The 6,382-nt window shown below is 36.4% G+C and overlaps 1 pseudogene; it reads right to left on the reverse strand.

Annotated features, from left to right (window-relative positions):
- Positions 1–3,466: 3,466 nt before the first annotated feature.
- On the reverse strand, positions 3,467–5,416 carry LOC148586842 (LRR receptor-like serine/threonine-protein kinase EFR; annotated as a pseudogene).
- Between the last annotated feature and the right edge of the window lie 966 nt (positions 5,417–6,382).

Consider the following 6,382-nt stretch of genomic DNA (forward strand, 5'->3'; position numbering starts at 1 on the left):
TTTGCAGGAGTAAATTAATTCACCTATGTGTTTTTAATTGGTGTTCACCATAACAAGTTTAATATAATATAATTTTAGAACATTACAGAGATAGAAAAATAGAGAGAGAAAGAGCGAGAAAAGAATAAAATATTTTTACAAAATACTACAGTTGCTAGTTTCATTTGGAGATTAACTATTACAAACTCTAAAATTACTGCAGCAATGGCTAGTCTAATGTGAATTGAATTTAAGGGTTTTAGCTAAATTTAGGGTAGCTAGTCCAATGAAAATACTCTTTAACATTTCCGGCTTCTATGCCAAACTTTTTATTTTCCTGTTTTAATGAGTGGCAGTGAGTTCACAAGGAGATTAGAAGTCTGTTTTCGGCAGTCACAGCTTCAAGATGGGCTCCAAAAACACCCAAGAGATGGATCATCTGCTGCATTGAATTTTATGATTCAAAATCACTAAAACTTATCCAAACTTTCTTGGCTAGGATTGCTGCTGCATCTGCAGCACAACTGCCATTGACCTCTTCTTGATTTGGCTATTGAGACAAATGTGCAACTATTTTAGTGCACACTACTGTCTATCAATAGATATATTTAGTTTACTGAATCATTTTGACACCTCAGCATTTAAAAGAAACTTGCAGCAATAATTTATGTTACAAACAATTTCAATTACCTAACTATTTATGTGGAATGGTAAATCTGCTGAACACATACACTTGTATCCTTCAATGCAGATGCAGACAGAGAAGTAAACAATCACTGCAATAATGACCTTGGAAGATCTAAGTTAGGGAAAAGAAAGAACTTCCTAACACTGCTAACTATTAGTGCTTCTGTCACTGGATTAAGCTCTACATAGCACATATACTCTGGTTCTCCATTGAGTCGCTAAAAAGCATAGTCATGCTACGAAATCCCGACAAACTTGACAAGCATGCTATAAAGAAGAGTACTAAACCTATAAGATCTGAAATATTATTGATAATGCTCAAGTACCATTTAACGTGGCTTTCATTGATATTTATAGAATTACAAGAAGTCTTGATAATCATGTACAGAAGGATAACAATATATTGGGATATACATTGCATGAGAACTCTTATCTCTTATCTAAGTGTTTGTTCTCATCTTGTATTGTAGACTCCTTTTCACACCTCATCTTGATCACTCTTATTAGGTGGCCCCTGCAAGCTCAACGGGGGTGAACAAACGTTGAGCTTGGTAATGAAATAGTGAAACCGTGTTGACACAATAGGTTTTGTGAGGACATCAGCAAGCTGGTCTTTGCTAAGAACAAAACGAATTTGAATTGTCTTGTTAGATACTCGATCATGTACAAAGTGAAAATTAATTTTCACGAGCATGAAACACAAGATTGACCGAGAGATAGGTTGCATCAATATTATCATACCTAGGGGTGAAAAGGCAGTTGCAGTTAGTGGCTAAAACCACTAACCGCAATTGCCTAGGCGGTTAGTAAATTTTACTAACCGCCTTTGCTAACCGGTTAGCGGTTAACCGAATCCGGCTAACCGCTTTTTTTTTTTTGGGCCTTTTATTGGGCTTTTTTTTGGGCCAATTTTGTTACGGTTTTGGGCCAAATTTGGGCTGGTTTTGTTCCAGTTTTGGGCTCAATTTAGATGTTTTTTTGCTCACTTTATTTTTTATTTATATTTATTTTTTCCTTTTCATGGCTATTTTAGCATTAAAAATTGCTATATATCAAAATTCTTCTTTCTTTTTTATTTTTTATTTTATTTTTTTATTTTTTATTTTTTAAGATAATGATACAGATCTACACAACATATAATACAAAATTATAACAAAATCTTCACTTCACTTTAGTCTTGTACACAACATACAAATAAAACATAAAAAAGTTCATAAACTCACATTCAACATTTTCACAAAAAAATTCAACCATGAGTTCCACAAACAGAGCAGCTAGCCTCAAATAAGGAAAAAAAAAGTATAATTATGGATCACTTCTGTTGCATGCCATCCTTGGCTTCCTTGGTTTGAAACTGAAACAGAAAAAAATAACACTAATCAGAGTTCTCTTTACAGGAGGAAAAAACATAGATCCAATAGAACACGGATATGTTAAGAAATTATCAAATATGACTTGACCCATTGCTCAATGGGTCAAGTCCCAAACCCTCAAATACAACATATAGTTCAACATTCATGCATCAATTGCAAGAATCATCAAGAAATTTCGGGGATATATATTTCGAATTTGTGAAAAAAAATCCAAAATCTGATTGGGGTGAAATTTGGGCCCACATGGGATGAAATGTAACTCTATGATATTCATAAACAATCATAATGTACCCCTACATGCTAATCATGTGCAGATTTAAACAGAAATCCAAGAAATTAAAGAAATCCCAAAATAAAAAACCTACTATTTGAAATATTGAAATAAATTCCAAACGGTGAGAAATCATTCTTACCTCGTTTAATCGGTGAAAATGATCTCAAATCTTCAACAAAGATGGCCAAAATCCTTGTTCAAATCGTCCTGGAAATAAAATACCTAAAAACATGAGAAATCTATTTATACCTAAAAATAAAATACCTGAAAGAGGAGACGGCAACAAGAGAGTGAGAGGACAGGCCGGCGAAGGAGGCTGAGAGTAAGAGGAGAGGGGGGCGATGTAGTTGAGAGTGAGAGCCTAAGAAGAGAGAGCTGAGAATGAGGAAGAGGCCGCAGAGATGAGAGGAAGGGAGGAAGTGGCGTGAGTGTGAGTGATTTTCCTTTTGGTTAGGGTTAGGATGAGATGAAAATATAAAAATATAAAACCTAAACAAAAATAGCCGATGGGAGGATCAAACCTGGGATACCATGGTGGAAGAGCAGAATAATTACCACTATCTATATATATATATATATATACATATTTGTTTCCGTGAGATCATTTGGACCACCTGCCCAATCTGCATCTGAGTAGGCTTGAATGGTGGAAGAGGAAGTGCATTTCAGCAAGAGACCATGTGTTATGATGTGCTTGAGATACCTTAAGATATGCTTTATAGCTTGCCAATGCTGTTTTGTAGGGCGATGCATAAATTGGCATATACGATTGACGGAGAAGGCCAAATCCGGTCGTATTAGAGATAAGTATTGAAGTGAGCCAACTGTACTGCGATAAAGAGACAGATCTTTCATTGGATCACCAATGAAAGCCGATAGTGCAATAGAAGATGAGATGGGAAATGAAATTGGCCTAGCTTCATGCATATTTGTTTGTCTCAATAAGTCTTCTATATATCGGCGTTGGGAGAGAAGAAGCCCGGAATTAAGGTGTTTAACTTCTATCCCAAGAAAATAGTGAAGCTTGCAAAGATCCTTCACTGCGAAGTCCATGCGAAGGAGTTGCAGTAATTCTGAAATTGCCGAAGGTTGAGCTGCTGTGATAATTATATCATCTACATAGATGAGAATGAAAACAGTGACAATGTTAGACTTAAACAAAAAAAGAGACGAATCGGTAGCATTTTGGTAAAAGTAATTCTGGGACACCACCACACAACTTGTCATTTCCAAAGATTGAAATAGCACTTACATTCGAAAAAGTCCCTTCACTTGGCACTTTTCCCTCGAGATTATTATGAGAAAGATTGAGATGCTTAAGTGACAATAACTTGCCGAGAAATTCAAGAATCTGTCTTGACAAGTTATTGTGAGAAAGATCAATTTCTTCTTAACCTCTTAGTGTCTTTAAAGATGTAGGAATTACTCCTTCAAAGGAATTATCCTCCAAATGCAAACTCACCAAACTAGTACAACTACCAAGGGAAGTAGGAATTTCTCCAGTTAATCTATTCTTTGAGAGATCTAACTTCACAAGATTTTTTGAGTTACTCACTTCAAATGGTAGTGTTCTTGTCAGAAAAATTATGAGATGTGTTCAAAGAAATCGAAAGGGAAGAAAGACCAATAACCTCTTTTGGTATGGTATCATTGAGATTGTTACTAAAAAGGGTTAGACGAAGCAAATTTCGGCAGTTTCCTAGGCTTGGGGGTATACTTCCTTCAAATCTGTTTTCATGCATAAAGAGCACTGTCAATTTAGTTAAGCTACCTAAGGAGGAAGGGATCGGCTCTAAAAAATTGTTATTGTTCAAACCTAGTATCCCTAACTGCAGGAGCTTTCCAAGAGCATCCGGGAGATGACCACCCAAATAGTTATTTTCTAATCCCAGAGCATCCAAGTTAACAAGGTTCCCAATCGCAATGGGTATTCCTCCATGTATCATATTTCCATCCAAAGTAATACTATTCAGCTGGGAGGAAAGGTTGGCTATGGAGTTGGATAGTACTCCACCAAATTGATTATAACCAAGAGCCAAAACCCCCAAACTAGTACAGTTAGCCAAAAAATCGAGAAAATTCAGGCCACCAACTTTCCTATTTCCAAGTCTATTGCCTTGGAAATTAAGTTTAAACAAGTGACGTAATCTTCCTAGATTTTGAGGCACCGTCCCAGTGAGATCATTATGACCGAATTCAAGGGACCGAAGTCTAGAAGCATTTGACAATGACACGGGAATAGGTCCAGTGAAACTATTAAGACCACCGGCAAATGTTTCAAGGTTAGGAAGAGTAAAGCCAACATCTGGTGGAAAGCTTCCTTGTAGCTGGTTTTGAGTAACAGAGAACAAGTATATGGAAGATATATTATAAATCTAAGGAGGGATAGTACCAGATAGATTATTTGCACCAATGTGAAAAAATTTCAGGCTTGATAGATGGCCAAGGTCACTACGTATACACCCTTGTAGATTGTTCTGGAGAAGGGAAAGAACAATCAACGAAGAAAAGTTCCCTATCCACGATGGGATACTTCCTGTAAGGTTGTTCATAGCAAGTTGCAGGAAAACCAACTTTGACAATGAACTAAACTGCTATGGAATCTGCCCAACTAGTTTGTTGTCAACAACATTAAGCACTCGAAGTTGTGTACAATGACTTAGATTACTTGGAAGGTTCCCACCAAAGGAATTGTGACTCAAGTGGGTCAAGTTGAGATCCTGCAGTAGTTTTCCCATTTCTTGAGGAATTTCCCCATAAATGTTGTTGTTTCGCAGGATGATTCCAGTAAGGTAAGTAAGATTTCCAATATGGAGCTAGCCAATCTTTGAGCTTCCAAGTTCAAAACCAAGACTCTTTTATCGGAGGGGGTGCAAGTAACACCGAACCAGCTGCAGAAATGGGTGGAGTCATTCCACAAGCTCATGATTTGAAGTGGGTCTTCACTAATCCGACTCTTGAAGTCAAGCAACGCCAAGCGATCATACTCATCTGCAAAAGCGGGAATTTTTACAGATTCCAAACTTGAGCTCATAAACAAAAGAAGAATCCCGTGGAAGAGTATGAATAATATACACTTGGAATGCAGACAAAAATGCTTCATCTGGTGGGAAATATAATTTGCTTCATATGAAAATATTGGAAAGTTCCAATGAGAGTTAAAATGAACTAAATTTTTGTGGGTCGATCTACCGGGATAGAAAATATAGCTAGAAGGCGTGGTTCAAACTTGTAGAAAATATAGTTTGCTTGATGGACTGAGTTTCAATAAGGGGTATATATAGGCAATAAGGAAAAGCTTGAACAGCTCAAAGGTGTGTGGGCTGTGGAACGAGCGTGTGAGCACGAAGAACGAGGCTTTTCAAAATCAATCGAAGATGTAGTAATAAGAATAGAATCATCGTTGAAGTTGGGAAGGGATCATCAAAATATGTAAACTCCAAACAAGAATAGAATCATGTACATTGTCGTTCAATAAACTTGAAGGGGTGGGAAGGGAATCATCAATATGTAAACTCTAACATAAGATACCATTTTTCTAGTAAGCAAGAAGAATAAATTCATCATTTCAATTACAATATTCTTCCAGTTGTTATTGCAGGCCATCCAATGATATATGATTCATCACTGTATAAAATGGCAACCAAATGTCTTTTCAAAACAACAGATTGAAAAGAACATAATATCTATATTTATAAACAAATCAAATCGATGGCTTACTCCAAGCAAATGAACAATCACACCTACTCTCATCCTCTAGGCCCCCAACAAATGCTCTCCTAAATCAAATACATTTTTTTTTTTTTGATGAGCGTCATTTGTCTCACTCACCAAGACCGATCCTTCACACATACGAGACATAAAAAGCTGAGGATTGGTGAGAATATATTACTTGAACAAGAATTGGTTGACAAATTATCACGGAGAAGAGTCTACAGTCTACTGCTAGGCCCACATTCAAAGTCGGCCTAATCAAATTATTGCTATGAGTGTGAATATATAAATAATTCAATGTATGGGTAATTATCTTTTGAGTATAATGATTATTTCATTTTCATAGGGTTTGCTA

The sequence above is a fragment of the Corylus avellana genome, chromosome 3 (genome assembly GCF_965113065.1).
Source record: "Corylus avellana chromosome 3, dhCorAvel1.hap1.2, whole genome shotgun sequence".
NCBI classification, from domain to species: domain Eukaryota; kingdom Viridiplantae; phylum Streptophyta; class Magnoliopsida; order Fagales; family Betulaceae; genus Corylus; species Corylus avellana.